General features: G+C 51.4%; 1 long non-coding RNA gene across 1 annotated transcript; it reads left to right on the forward strand.

Annotated features, from left to right (window-relative positions):
• Positions 1–2,518: 2,518 nt before the first annotated feature.
• Positions 2,519–8,579, forward strand: LOC144302356 (uncharacterized). The gene is made up of 3 exons (XR_013369210.1): positions 2,519–3,211; positions 4,436–4,526; positions 4,670–8,579. It is a non-coding gene; the product is annotated as an uncharacterized LOC144302356 (long non-coding RNA).
• Positions 8,580–15,752: the final 7,173 nt, after the last annotated feature.

Consider the following 15,752-nt stretch of genomic DNA (forward strand, 5'->3'; position numbering starts at 1 on the left):
TCTTCCCCGGCTTCTCTGCCGGAACCGGGTTGTAGAGCCCTCCCAGACCACGAGCCTGCAGACCGCGTTAGCAACCCGCGGTCAGCGTGTGTATTTCTGCTGTGTGTTTCCCCTCCGGATGCTTTTTGGAATCACTTAGGAGGTGAGACGCCCGGGGAGGGGACTGTGCTCCTCCTCATGGTTCTGTGAATCCGAAGCCCACCGAGGACAGAGACTGGAGAGAAAGGTGGCACAGGAGCCTCGAGAAAGGCCAACAGGGCGAAAGAGATTGGCTTGAGAAGACGCTGTTTCCTAACGTCGGATGCCTGAGATCTGTGAAAACCCAGCGCTGTCTGGGAACACCGTCGGGCTCTTCACCTTGACCAGCGCGTTCGAGGGACAGCACAGCTTTGCTTCCAGGAGCTCTGAGACCGCCTCTGCCCACAGCCGGGGTGGGGCCCGTCCACCTGCTTCGCTGTGCGGGCACGTGGGGTCCCCGGGCCCTGAGCCCAGGTCTCTGAGTCCCAGCCCACAGCCCCTTCTGCGATCCAGGTCATTTCAGACAATTGGCTCGCTCTGCCTTGCAGTGGGGTCTCGCTGGATGCAACCCCTGTGGGCTGTTGTCCCCTTCAAATTAGGTTACGCAGGAGGATCACCATAGTCACTGCTCCTCAGAATAGCCTGGCTCCTCTGTGCTCTCCAGACCCCGACACAGCATCGTAGTCTGTGTCCCAGCACGCCTTTTCTGTTCTTAAAAAAAAAAATCATGCTGGTATTTGAGGACAACACGAACATCAGCCTGTAGACTCATCGTAATGTCGGTACTTTACTGAGTGGGTTTTCTCTCGAACGCAGCTTGATTTGCAGCATCTCTGATGCCTGGTAAACACAAGTGTGTCATCATGAGGTTCAAGTATAATTTCAAAAATTGCAAAACATGACTCAGAGACAAGGATACGGTGAGCATGGATCCCAGGACCCATGGACGACTCACTCAGCTCAGCGATGGGATGCAGGAGCAGCAGGTGGCCAAGCGGGTTCCTGGGCATTTGAGGAGCGGAGGTGATAGAGTCAATGGGCCTGGAGATGCTTGAAAAAGCTGGATCCAGATATTCCAAACTGGGTAACAGGCCACAGGGTGGTCAAGGTAGGGCCTTTGAGGTCATCTTTTCTACCAGACGAATGTCACTGCAGCTTATTAAGCTACCAGCCAGCATCTGGGAGTGCGGCTCGGATCAGGGCACAGGCACGTGTGTCCCGAGCGCAGCAGGTAGCTGTTGGCAGGTGAGTTCAGCGCTCCCGCCCTCAGCCGGGTCTTCCTGCCTCCGTCTTCTCCACTCACTGTCGTTGCCACTTGGTCTGTTGGGCAAGGTGAGCACCCAGTCTGATGACGCTGAGTGGTTGAGCGAATTGAGCCCTGCTGTGAGCTCACTTTCCCCATCTGAACCACAGGGAAACCTGACCATATTGTTTTGAGGATGAGATTCATGACACATCTCTAACCGTGTGATGCTGAGGCAGTAGGCAGGGCCCCCTTCCCTGCTTTGGGGAAGTGCAGATGGGGGGATCCCCTCAGCTCCTCAGTGTGGGGTCACCTCCGGCAGCTCTGGTGCACGTGGTGTGTGCTCCGGGGGGCACTTCAGCACCCTGACCTTCCTCCCTCCTTGGAAGTCTTGGGGTGGGGGTGGCTCTGTTGCCAGAGGCTATCTTTTCTTGTCCTGGGTCCTCACGGGCCTGGGGGGTACATATTTCCTCTTGGCAGCTGGAGAAGGACTTGGAGAAGTGCAGGGGGAAGTGCTAAGAGAGAGCAGCAGAGGGAGCAGAGAGGCCAGGGCCGTCTGGACATCCAAAGTGTCCACATGTGGCACCAGCCCACAGGCCAGCTGGGGCAGCCTTGGGTAAGGTCACTGGATTGAGCAAATAAAAACACAGGACACCCAGATAAATCTGAGCACCAGATAAACACCATGTACCAATTTTGTAAGTGTGAGTATATCCCACGCAATATTTGGGATATACTTATGCCAATAAATAATTTGTTGTTTCTCTGAAATTCACATTTAACTCCCATCCTGTATTTTATCTGGTAACTTTAGTCCTGAGGCCAGCAAGGGCAGAAAGAGGAACAGGACCAGGGAGTGAGGGGGTAGGTGCTTTGAGAGGATGTCCCCAGGGGGACTGGGAGTGTGGGGCAGATGTCAGAGGACAGGTGACCTGTGGAGCTGCAACAGAGGAGGAGCAGAAGGAGACCGTGCCCGCCCCGCATGGTGTGCAGAGGGAGGAGGAAATGACCTGGGGGAGGGCTGTGGACATGAATGAGGATTGCCGAATGAGAAAAGCACAGGCTGTTTATTCCCAATGTGCTGTGACCAGGAGTCGGCCACTGTCACTGGTGTTTGGAGCGACTCAGGCAGGCTGAACAGGGAGGGGGCCCACGGTGGCCAAAGGGGCGGCTTGGAGGGTGTGTTTAGGGGCTGTCAGCGTGGGGAGGCTGGACACAGATGACTGGAAGTGGGGTGCCCCAGGTGATGGCTGAGGGGAGCATGTTTGCCTTTCTCCAGCTGGTCCTGAGTAGGAAATGGCAAAAACAAAATGAAAAACTATGAAACAGGAACTGATGAAAGCTGTCGGCTGTTAATCAAGTCCTGTCCACGAGCCTCCTGGGCTGTCACTAGTGGCCGTAGGCTGACCGGAGAGCCGGGTGGCGACGGCGCTCCCAGCCCCGCACGGGGACATCACGTCCGTGTCCGCTGATGACGCACACGATTTGAAAGTTCAGTGTTGTGGAGGGTCTTGTGGTCCACGCGGTCCTTGGCCCCACTTTGACCTCTGCTTTTTCTTTTCCATTTGCCTTTAAAGTTTTAATTGCTCTGTTATTCTTTTGCCTGTCGATTCACCAACTGAATTGTGTTGACTTTTTGTCATGGAAAAGTTCACACGCCCGTACGTGGGGAGGATGGTACAGTGAACCTCCTCAGGGAGCGTCATCCAGCTCCAACAAGTGACTTTTGGGCCCATCTTGTTACATCTGTTCGCAGACTCTTCTTCCGGACACAGACAGACACACATACACACACACCTGCCCCAGACGATTGCAAAACAAACCCAAGACCGCCTGTCGTTTTATTCATACATTTCTGGAGAAACAGATGCCATCGTTCTTACTACCCCGTGATACGGTTTTCTCACCTAAAAAGTGCGAGATGGGAGAGCTGAACCTACCCTGCTCCAGGTAAGAGGAGCCCAGCCGGATCGTGGCAGCCGCAGCAGGCAGGTTGTGTTGCTGCCGCACGTTCTGGGAGGCCGTCAGCTCCGCGCGGGGCCGGCTCGATCTCGTGCACAACTGGCTGTATCCCGAGCCCCTGCACTGGGGAGCGCTCTGGAAGTCCTCATCCAGGGACTGTGGATGTCCTGAAAAAAGCCATTTCCTCCCCAGTGTGCACCGAACCGATTTCCTCCCACACTGCATTACTGCTCCCTGCAGGGCTTCGCTTCGTGCTCTGATAAGCTGAATACCCTTCGATGAAACCAGCTTTTTTTTATCTTATTAGGATGTGTTCCCCAAATAATTATCCAACCTACTGGTTCCCCACCCTGGCCGCCCATTAGAATCACCTGAGCAGTGCGGAGAACACCCTGGAGACCCTGAGCTCGCCGGGCTGGGGGCGTAGAACACAGGCTCCGGGGTGTCCAGGATCCTCAGTGCTCTCCTGGGCGGCCTGGGCAGAGACCACGGGCCCCGCATCCTCCGCCCACTGACAGTGTCCAGACCACAGAGCCGATGATCAACAGAAATACTGCTCGGGTTGCCTAAGATCATTTGTTTGGCCCCATTTTTTACATCAGAGCCCAGGCAACAGCTGGGGCCAGCCTATTAAGCCAGCCAGCGCGGCTAATTGAAAACCACAAGGGCTCCCTTTCCCAGAGAGATGGAGCAGCTCTCACTGGCCCGCCCAGCTGTTTAGGTCTCGCATTTGATGCAGGCTGAGCCCTTCAGAGGGGCAAGGACTCGTCTTTATTCCTTCTGCCTCCCTCAGTGAAGGCGCCACAAGCCCAGCAGAGAACCTCAGTGGGCACCCATCACTGCCTGGCTAAACCTGATTTAGTGGGACGTTCAATACACATAAGAAGGTGGGGTATGCACAATTCTAGGGGGACCCCCATGAGTCCGGTCCCCTGCTGGGGATGCCCTTTACAGTCTCATCCCTGGATTGCGGGCAGAACCAGTGACTATGATGAGATATCGTGCCTGTAAGTAGCAGGTGTAATCAGCTGACTTTGACTTAATCTCAAGGGAGCCGATCCTGGTGGGCCTGGCCTAATCAGGTGAGCCCTCACAAGGGACTGGGCCCTTCCTGGAGTGAGTGTTTAGATGTGTGAGAGGCTTATGGAGGGGACCACGTGGCAAGGACCTGAGGGTGACTTTGAGACACTGAGAGTGGTCTCTGGTTGACAGCTTGCAAGGCGACGGGGACCTCAGTACTCTGACCATAAGGAAGTACATTCTGTCAACAACCTGGGCGACACTGAAGTGGATCTTTCCCCAGGTGAGCTTCCAGACAGGGACACTGTTGGCTGCCACCCTAGCAGAGGATTCAGCTACCACGAGATAATACATCCGTGGGGTTTTTGTTTGTCTGTTTATCTATTGTAAACTATATATAACATCTATCATTTAAATCATCTGCAGGCACAGAACTCCGTGGCATTGAATACAGAGTACCAAGCGACTATCAGCACGATTTCTAAAAAAATTCTCATCTTCCTTACTCAAACCCTGTTCCCCATCCCGCAGCTCCGGCAAACTTTGTTCTACTTTCTGACTCCAGGAGTTTGACTACTGTAGGGATCTCATACACCTGGAACCACAGTCTTTGCCTTTCTAGTGACTGGCTTCGCTCACCAGCAGAACGTCTTCAGGCTTCATCCATGTTGTAGCAGGTGTCGGAATTGTCTTCCTTTTTATGGTTGAATGATACTCCATCCTGTGGATGGACCACGTTGTGTCTACCCATCCATTCATCTCCTGATTGTTTCCACCTTCAGGCCGTCGCCAATGTCGCCTCTGCAAACATGGGTGACAAGAATCTGCTGAGTTCCCAGGTTGCCTGATGCTTTATAGGTTGTTACACAGCCCTAAAAAACTAATCCAGAAGGGAAACTGGATTCTAAAAGGGCAGCCTTCGTGCGGCATGTGGTGTTTGTGGCACGTATGCTTTGGAAGTGTTTCGAGGCTTGTGTATATTTGCCCTGCTTTGCTTTGCCAGTGGCTGGGGGTGAAGAGCCTGAGCTGAAGTGGCCTGTGGCGGCTCTGGCACTTGGATTGCAAGATCTCGTGCAATAGTCCCTCTGCACCTAGCCCCCCTTCCGCCAGCCTCCCCCAGCCTCTTCCAGACTGGTGGGTCCCTGTGACTCCATGCCCTGTGCCAGGGAGGCGTGACACAGTGTCTTCCTTCCATCCCTGGTCTGTCAGGGCTCATGGCCGAGTGGGCTCCTGCTTGGGCTACTACCTGCAGGAACAGAGGGGGCCACACCTGCGTTCCCCAGGCTGGAGCACAGGAAGGCTGCAAGGGGACCGGCTGGCAGCTCCATCTCCCGGGTGGGCGTAAAATCCCGGCTCTTCACAGGGTGATTACGATGACACATTTTTGAAAACAGTTCTTTTGATCCCCCCCCCCCCCCCGCCCAGGAAACAGCCAAGGAATAAATAACACATATTTCTAAGTCAAATGGAGAGGGGTATCTGGGGCCTGAGTGGTTGAGCATCTGCCTTGGTTCAAGTCATGACTCCAGGGTCCTGGGATCGAGCCCCACGTCAGGCTCCCTGCTCCGAGGGGAGCCTGCTTCTCCCTCTCCCTCTCTGTCAAATAAATATATAAAATCTTTTAAAAAATCAATCAAATGGAGGGCCTGTTCCTAGAAAATATTTCTACGGGACATGCAACCATGCTGGCAGGATGATGGCCATAACAGCTGGTGATGCTTCTAGAATGAATTTTGAGGGTGTCCATGCATTTTAACTTTATGTAAAGGTCATTCTGCAGAGTTCACACCCGTGAGAATGGAGACATTTTTAGCATGACGGATTTATGTGTGGAACTGCTGCCCAGCTCAGGAGGAGAAAGAGGACAGACGGCCACCAAGGTCGGTTTTGCCTCAGGCGGTCTCTCGCTAGTTCTGTGGAACCGAGTACGTGATAAGCTTCGGGTGCCCACCCTGGCCAGTGCGGGGGTCGATCTGCTTGGCTGGAGAAAGCCGTGTGGACCCAGGGGGCTGTCAGGGGCTGCTCCGCGGGTCTGTGAACCTGGAAGTGGATAAAGTGGGAAGGTGCTCACACACTCCCTGGGTCCCAGGAAGGCCACACAGGGTGCTGCCTCGGCCAGATGTTTTGACCCACAGCGCTTGTGCTCCAGAGGACGTTTGCAGACAGCGTCTCCCGCGGTAACGTTCTAAGGTCCGGCCTTGGGGCGTGTGGCTGCAGGTAATGGGGAACTGGGGAGGGGCTTTGAGGGGCTTTGAGCGGGGAGCAGGCCTGGCCAGCGGGCAGTTTAAAGGGTGGCCGTGGCTGTTTGCTGACCTGGGCAGGCCTGGCGTCGCAGAAGGCAGTGTGGTCACGCAGAAAGCTGGGGAGGTCCTGCCCAGGAGGTGGCTGTGGGAGGGGAGAGACATCCACTCAAGGGTGCATAGGACGTAGGAAGAAGGAGGGAGCTGAGCTGGGGATGCTGATGCCCTGATGCCCCACGTGGAACCCCAGAGGAGCACAGGCTCGAGGGCAGAGGCACAACAATGCAGCTGGGGTACCCTGAATTTGAATGTGGAGGTTGATACGTGCCCCTGACCTCTGTGCCTCATGCCCCTCATCTATAAGTGGGAACAAGGGTGGCCTCAGTGGGTCGGCAAGTGCCAAGACCCCACCCATTGTGGACCGGCTCAGAGTGAGCGCTTGATGAACCTGCCGACCGTGGAGGTACATCCTGCAGGGAGCTGGAGGCGGGGTTCAGTTCTCTCTCTGCAGTGGCCCCCACTCCAGTGCATCAGTGTGTCCAGCCTCTGTCTCCTCAGGCCGGGCTGGCCAGGACAGTCAAATCCAAGCTCGGTGATGGCAACGGTGGAGGGCCAGCCACTGCCTGTCCCAGCCTCTGCCTGTCCCAGCCTCATGTTCAGAAGGGCCCTGGGCCTTGCCCGCCCCACTCCCCTGACGTCCACCGCCTCCGTCTCTCTTCCGAGGAGTCCATCATCTTCACTGCAGTCAGCCTGCCTCCCTGCTGGCCCCTGGACAGCCAGGCTCGGCCCACGCTGTTCTGCTCACCCAGAATGTCCCTGTTCTCCTCTGCCCCCGGGGTGATGCTGAGGTCTAATTGCACATCTCCAGCAGGTCATAACACTTTCTGGTTTATTTTATTTTAAGATTTTATTTACTTATTTATCAGAGACACAGAGACAGAGACACAGGCAGAGGGAGAAGCAGGCTCCCTGTGGGGAGCCCGATGCGGGACTCGATCCCGGGACACCAGGGTCACGCCCTGAGCTGAAGGCAGATGCTCAGCCACTGACCCACCCAGGTGCCCCCACTTCCTGGTGTATAGTGAACATTTATTAGAAGTTTCATTCTCAACTATCTGAGGTGGTTTTATTATGTCCCTGTTTATAAATGACAAACTGAGGTGTTGCGAGGTTAGCGACTTGCCTAAAGGGATGGCACTGAAGTCAAAAGATCATGTGGCCCTAACTAGTGTCCAAGGCCCTGCACAGTGGACTATGCACCCAGGGAAACTGGATTTCCAGGGAGACTGGGGCAGTAGTGGGTTTTTGGAGACAGTGAGACAGGAACCCAGACAAGGGGCTGCACCTGAATTTCTAGGTCTTACATCCATGTCAGCTTGACTTGGTTCAGTTCTTGATGTCTGTGAGAGTCCCACACAAAATCCCAGGCTCTCCAAACACTAGAGTTAACATGAGCAAATGTTTCCTTGGAACACAAGTGTCTTCAGTAAAATTAGGTTTATGTAACTGTTGTCTCTTAGTACATTTTGCATTTATTTCTTTTCTTTTCACATAAGAAATTTTTATGCATTTCATATGGGCAAGGGGAAAGAAAACAAAAAAAAGCAAACTAAAACAATTCCTACTTTCAAAATAAATCAGTTAATGTGTTTATTTGTTGCTTATCTATGCAACTTTTTTCTGTACCTAAATATTTTATGAAATGTTATGATAGCACTACTGTTTTGTCATCTGCATGAACTGGAGATCACTAACATCTTTGTAAAACTTTCTTTTGGTGGCTGCATAGATTCCGTTGAATAAATGAGGCACGGTTTATTTGACTGCATACCGTTGAGTGTCTGTTGTCATCAGCACCCTCATTAACATGCAAAATATGTCAGCAGTCAGCAGATACTGGTTGATAGATTGACGGACTGATTCATTAACAAGATGGAAATCTGTGAGACCACTTCATGGAGAGAAAACCTCAAATTCTTATGTGCCACTATTTCAAACTCTGGCTGCAGATTAGACATATTTGGGGGCTTTTAATAAATACTGGTCCCAATCCAGGAGATTCAAACTTCATTGGCCTGTGTGTACATCATAGTTTTGTGGGGTTTTTTTTTTGTTTTTATTAAAGCTCATTTTAATCTGCAAGGTTGAGAAACTGAAATAGGCAGGGTTTTTTTTTTTTTCTTTTCTTTTTTTTTTTTTTTTTGTGGTAGCTTTGACTTAATTAAAACATCATTAGAATTATTTTTATGGTCAGGCAACTCCATGACCACTGCCAGATGACATAGGCAGTTTTTATAAAGCAGGTCTTCTTTATGTCTTAATAACTTGTAAAATGCCCCTTTTGCTTCTTCTTGAACTCCTTCCCATCTTACTTACCGGGGTGGCCAGGTTAACTTGAGGAGGTCAACCAATGGAGATAATTTATTTGAGACAACTATCCTTTGCTCATTTGAGGAGACAGGTATGACCTTGAAACCAAACTAATTAATGATAGAGCAAGACAACCAAAGGGCATGCTCACCTCCCTCATAAAGATGGACCCCTAGCAAAATAGCAGACTGAACCCCAGAGTATATGAAAATCAAAATAACCAATACCTAAGACTTGCCCAGCAATGTAAGGAAGATTTAATATTAGAAAATCTTAAAATGTTATTGTTCTGAAAGAAATAATCTCAGTGGATGTAGAAAAAGCATTTGACGAAGTTAAGCATTCATGACAAAAAATCGAAAACTTTCTTATTAAACTAGGAGTGATAGTAAATGCTCTTCACCTGACAAAAGATATCTAAAAATACACAAATTGAATCATTCTGCTGGTGAAATATTGAAGGCATCCACTTTAAAGTCAGCAAAGAGACAAGGATGTCCTATATTTCTATGCTCCTTTTTCACATTATATGGAAAAAGGAATTAATAGCATAGGATAGAAAAACAGGGAAATTTGTCAGTATTTGCAGGAATGACACAGGTCTATAAATTATTAGAAAAATATGTGTTTATAGAGGTGCCTGGGTGGCTCAGTCAGTTAAGAAAAATATGTGCTTATCAAGATGGCTGGATATAAAATTGATATATAATAATAACAAAAAATTATAATAGAAAAAATCTGTAAAAAAGAAAAGAAAAAAATCATAGGTAACTTTGTAACAAATTCAAGAAGTCATTTGTAAAACTCCTACACAGAAAGCCCATGCCCCCCCCCCAAAAAAAAAACAGTAAAGGGGACCAAATTCATGGATGCATATCTGTGTTTATGAGGAGGGAAACTTAATAGCATAAAGATATAAACTCTCTCCACAGAGATCTCTAGGTTCAGTGCCACTCTGTTTAGAATTGCAGCAGGGTTTCATAAGCTTGACACTTGAATTCTAACATGGATAGTGAAGATCAAGGAACTGAGAACAGCCATGAATATTCTAAAGAAGAAGAAGGGGAGGAGGATGTGTCTAGCAGATGTCAGGGCTTCTCATGCATCACAATTAGTAGTAATAAAATGGTATGCTGCTGGGCTAAGCAAAATAAGTCATCCAATGGGACATAATACAGAACCACAAACACACGACCAGTTGGTACATGACAGAAATGAGACGGAACATCACGGTTTGAAGGGGAGACTGTTCAGTAAATGGAGCTAGAAAAGTTGGTTTTCCTTTGCCCATATAGAATACAGGAGAATGGGATTCCCTACCTCACACCATACCAAAAAGTTAACTATACTTTGAGCTTCCACAAATTAATAAGACAACTGACTTTAAAAAAATGAGTAAAAGATATCAATAAGCATGTCAAAGAAGAGGAAATACATGGAGCCAGCAGGCTAAGAGGAGATGATAAGCCCCATTAGAAAGCAGAGACATGCCAGTCCCACGGTGATCACCATTACACACCATATTTGACTGGCAAAACTAGGAAGTCTGATGGTGGCAAGCCTTGGAGAGAAAGTGGATATAATGTGTAGTTTGTCTCCATGGCAATTCTGCTGTACACACTGTGTGTCAACTATACTTAGAAAGTTTTTTGAAAAGATTGTATTTTATGTGTTGCTGATGAGATTGGAGATCATTATGACAACTTTGGAAATCAATCTTGTAAATTTGGGATGCCTGGGTAGCTAAGCGGTTGAGCTTCTGCCTTCAGCCCAGCACATGATCCTGGAGTCCTGGGATCAAGTCCCACATCAGGTTCTCTGCATGGAGCCTGCTTCCTTCTCTGCCTGTGTCTCTGCCTCTATCGCTCTCTCTCATGAATAAATAAATAAAATCTTTAAAAAAAATCTTGTAAATTTGAACATTAGCATACCTTACAATCTGGCAATTCCATTTCTAGGTATAGAGCTGAGACAAACACAGATGCATATACAAAATTATGAACGAGAACGTAGAGAGCAGCACCTGTTCCTAATACAAACCTGGAAACATCCCAATGCCTATGAAAATTGGAGTCAATTTACACAATACAGTACTAGATCTATAGTGGTGAAAAGGAATGAACTAGAGCCACTTTAAAAACGTGGTTGCCTCGTTGGGAACATGGATGAGAAAGCAAGTTCTGAAAGGCTTCATATGGTATGGGATCCTTTTCATATAGTATTTTTTTGAGATCCTTTTTACATAGTTTTAAAAATGTACAACTGAACAAAAATGTTTAGGCCTCCATATATATGTCATAATAGTTTTTTCTTAGAGCAAAGAAATGATGGACCCCAAATGCAAGGCAGCAGCTGCCTCTGGGGAAGAGGTGGAGTGATAATGAAAAGTGTGCACGTGAAGGTCTTAGGTATCTGTGGTGTTCTCAGCCTTGGGTTGGCTGCTGAGTTCAGGGTGCTCATACATAATACAGACGGATGGACAGATGGACATAGCAAAGTGGGCCCTGTGTGGACCAGTGCCGATATTGTAACCTGAACCTAGGATTGTGCACAGATCTCAATTCTGCCAAAAAAAAAAAAAAAAAGAAAGAAAGAAAGAAAAAAGAAAAAAAGAAAGCTTACTTGAATTGAGCTCCTGCACATGCCAAGAAGCCCAGGAACAAATGCACTGTTTATAAATCTAGTGGGTTGGTCTCAGTTTCCAAATCTATCTTAAATCTACCTCCCAGGTTGGGCAGACGCTGTCAAAGGCTGTGTTGGGCAAGATGGAAAGGTCTTGAGACAGCACACAAACATCTTTCAGATGATCTTGGTGATCATTCCCACCCAAGTGGATGCACGTTGTGTCTGTGCCGCTCTGTGCCGCTCTGGGGCCTAGGGAGAGAGTCCACGTGGAGCCGTCAGGGGGCTGTCAGCAACCTCCTCTGGCAACACGGAGTGGCATCGTGTTCCAGAGCTCGTCTGTGCACGAAGTCCACAGGTTGTGCCCTGGAAAGACTCAGTCTTGGGAGAAGTTCCTGCAGAGACCTTCCTTCTCAGATGTTAAACTGCCCCTTGCCTGTTCCCTGCTCCTGGCTGACACCTCTGACCCTCCTGAAGGAGTGGGAGGTGACTGACCTTTGGTGGAGAAGCACTGGCCCGCCTGACATGACGGGGGTCTTCTCCATAGCGATGTTTCTAACCTCCCCCATTTGCAATCAGGCGTTTCACTTGTGCTTTGCTCTAACTTACATTCTCTATTGAAGTTATTCAATTATCAATTATTAAAGCAACCTGTTCATGCTCAAACAGTGGGTCCTTGAGCAAACAGTTTTATGTTGCTCAAAGAGAGAACCTGGCGGAAAATACCGTATTAATGAACAAACTGAATAGACTCGTGGAGGTATTGGGTACGTGTAGCCTTTAGGGCATGCATTGCAAATGGACTCTTCAAAATTTAAAGACCCCTCAAGTGATCTAACTGCTGTCTGCTCTGGCACAGAGTGTTGGGGAGGCCTAGTGGTATATCTCAAAAGAGATTCAAAGGGCTGAAAAAGAGTACTGTGATTTGCTAAGAGGTACAGCTTACTCGTCCTACGTAGAGCCGCTGTGTGGGCTTGGTCGAGGATGGCCAGCTGATGAGCGACTGCCACAGGTCTCGAAACCCTTCCCAGCTGACCATTTCAGTTTTATTGCTGAAATAGCTAATCATCCTGAAACTCTGTGGATTAAAGTGAAACAGTGATTTTATCCCTTTGTATTATTGCCCCTCTTCCTCTCCGTTGAAGGGGGTGACCGGGCTCAGCTGGCTGGTGCCTGGGACCTCTTGCATGCCGGGCAGTGGCTGGGGCAAGTGTCCTCAGTTACATGGCCGGTGGTGGTGGGACCTCGGGAGGGGCTGTTGTGTGGCCCCTCCACGCAATCTGCATGGAAGCTGCTTATGACTACATTGCAAGATACAGAGTGTAGAAGCTTCTCTTCCTTGGGGCCTGGGCTTGACAAAACTGGTGCTTGGGTTCATGCTGTAGCTCCACTGACAGGACGTGAGCACACAGCAGAGGAGGCATTTCCACGGGGCCTTGGGAGTTGACAGAAAGGATGGATGCACTTCCATCAGCTCAGTACCCTGAAGGCTGGGCATGGGGTTGGGGAGCATGAGCAGCACAGGAAATGGTTCCAGCTTCATCTCTTCAGGGGCTTTAGAGCGTCATTCATTCATTCTCTCCCTCCCTCCCTCCGTGAGCATTTGGAGACTGTGCCTACCGGCCAGGCCGGGTGTTAGAAGCACAGCAGTGGTGGAAGGGAGCTGGACCAGGTGGCCCACGGCTGCTCCAAGTCCAGGCGTGAGAGAAGAGCCATCATCCTTGTGCCTAGCAGGTGAGTTAAGTTGTACGTGCGGGGCCAGCATGGGGGCCTACAGCTGGCAGCAGGGGCTGACCTTCCCAGGGAGACCCCGTCCTGGTGCCTGTGCCATGGCTCAGCCTGGGGGGCAGTCAGCTGCAGCCCCGACGCTCCCTTCTGAGGCTGGCTCCCACTCAGCCTCTTCCCAGCATCTTCACCCCACAGGAGAGCTTGGAGGCCCCCAAATTAACATCAAAAATGAATCGTGCGGCAAGATGGTCAATGAGATCCAGGAGCCAAATGGGAGGTAACAGTCAAGCCCTGCTTCCTTCCCTGTCATAGCGTGAGGCTCCCTGGGTTCCCTTTCTCTCTAGATGGCATTGGGTGGGGCTCAGGTGACCACCTGCTGCCAAGGAGCCCCAGGCCACTGGCTCTTGCCTCTTTGCAGACTCAGACTCAGGAGCCTGGGGGAGAGGGGAAGGGAAGGGGAGGTGTTGAGTGGGAGTGGAGATCAGAGCCCCAGCGAGGAGGCAGGTGAAGGCACCTAGCCTGGGAATTCAGCCTCAGGTGTCAGCACGTCTGCTTGGGGGCTTCAGTCCCAGGCTTGAAGTCCCTCCGGGAAACCAATGCACCTGCTGCCCACCTGGTCAGGTAGGGGGATGAGCAGCTCCCCGCAGGTGCTCACGGGCAAAGCCTCGCCACCTCCATGGCCTGGCCTGAGAGCTCACAGGTAGGATTTCAGCCTGGGGCTGGATCCTTAGAGACTCAAGCTAGCTCCACAGGTGAGGCTGGAGAGGGTGGGATGGGAGGGACCCCAGCTCCAGGGCTGGTGGCTAGAAGGACGTCAGAGAGAGTGGGCAAGACCCCTGGGGGTGGGTTCCACAACTCCTCTATCCTTGGGATGTTATTCATCAACTTATCACCCCCGTCCCCCAGACAGTCTCCCCCAGCTCCCTCCCACCACCATAGTACGCCGCCTTGCTTTCCTGTCCTAAGTAGGCACACAGCCTTCTTTCTCTCCCTGCTTTGCAACCTGAGAGCATCGGCTGCACCTGCTGCCTGCCCTTCCGGCCTGGCACCTCTGCCTGTCCACTGCTACAGGGTCACTGGGTCCCCCCCATCCTCCTGAAGGCCTTCTCCCATTTGGGGCATGCTCATTCCCAGCTTCCTTACCAATGGAAACCCAATTTCATGTGAAGCAACATTGTCTCTTGAAAAAAAAAGGATGATTCCAGAGCCCCTTGCAGCTAATTTGGGAGGGATGCTGACCACGCCTGGCACAGCCCGGTGGAGATGCAGCGAGGCCTGCCGGGAGCCTCCACCACGTGCTGTCGGGGCTGGGCGCTCCGCTGGCTGGGTCCGTCCCTGCAGACGGCCCTGTCCATCAAGCATGGCACCTATCTCGGAGGTGGCGTTGGCGGAGGGGTCCCCAGGGCTATTTGGTGCCAGGTCAGGTTTCACGTCTTCAATTTGTCACCGTGGTGGACTGTCTGAGCCAAGGCACGATTCCCTGGGAAACTGGGCTTCCGGAGGCTTTGCTGGTGGGAAACTCTTGTGAGTGAGTTGGAGCATCAGTTGCTCTGCAGAGTGTCACGGGCTGTGCCACAGGGGGGAGGCCATTCTCTTTCATCTCTGCCAAGAATGCCACGAGCTCTTTTAGAAAAGCAGCTCGTCTTGGCCAGAGCCATTGGCGGCTAGACAGCCAGCTCGCTGGGGCCCAGAGCCTGCACCACATGAAACGAAGGAAGTGGCAGGCGGCGCAGAGCGCGGAGCAACTCACGCAAACAAACGCTCTAGGCCAGGAAAGGTGCCCTGGTGGGCTGCCCCGTCTCCCAGGCAACGGCCCCCTCCATCCACTTGAGCTCAGACTGGAGAGCACAGACTCCCCGGAGCACGGCCTGGGAGGCAAGGGTGGGCCTTGTCACCTCCCCGGTGGCCCTGGCCACCCCAGGCTGCATTCAGTGACACTGGCATTGTGGCCTCGGTGGGGACAGGTCTCTTCTTCTCAGAAGGCCTCGGTGCCGAGCTGTGGGCAGCTTTGCCCAGAACGGGGGAGGGGGCTTTGCCCAGCAGACCCCATCCCCTCTCTGGAGCTGACCCATAGTGTCTCATGAAGGCAAGACACGGAGATACCTGTGAGGCTGTTTGCAGGCTGGTGTTTCAGCCTCTTCAGCTGGGTCAGGGCTACCATTACCCTGGGCGGGCGATCGGTGAGTTGGGGGACAGCCGAGTCACAGCTGGGCCAGGCCAGCCAGGCCACACAGGCTTGTCCTTGTCCTAGCGGTGGCCTGTAGCAACCCAGGGAGGCCCGTGCGGTCCCACAGGCCCAGGAAGCATCCTCTCTGCATCCCACCCTCACTCCTGCTCCCACCCAGGACAAGCCACCCCCATGGCCTCTGGTCGTCGGCCTGGAATGCTCTGGAACAGCCAGCAGAGTCCATCTTGATCGTCATTTCTCTCCCAGCACAGAACAGAGAATCGGGTAGGGGCCACCGGGCAATTAGTTTTCTTGGACAATTTGGAAGTGCCCCAGACGCAAAGCACTGAGCATTTTATTCAAGTAAACACTAAAATGTTAA

Source organism: Canis aureus, chromosome 31 (genome assembly GCF_053574225.1).
Source record: "Canis aureus isolate CA01 chromosome 31, VMU_Caureus_v.1.0, whole genome shotgun sequence".
Classification (NCBI taxonomy): domain Eukaryota; kingdom Metazoa; phylum Chordata; class Mammalia; order Carnivora; family Canidae; genus Canis; species Canis aureus.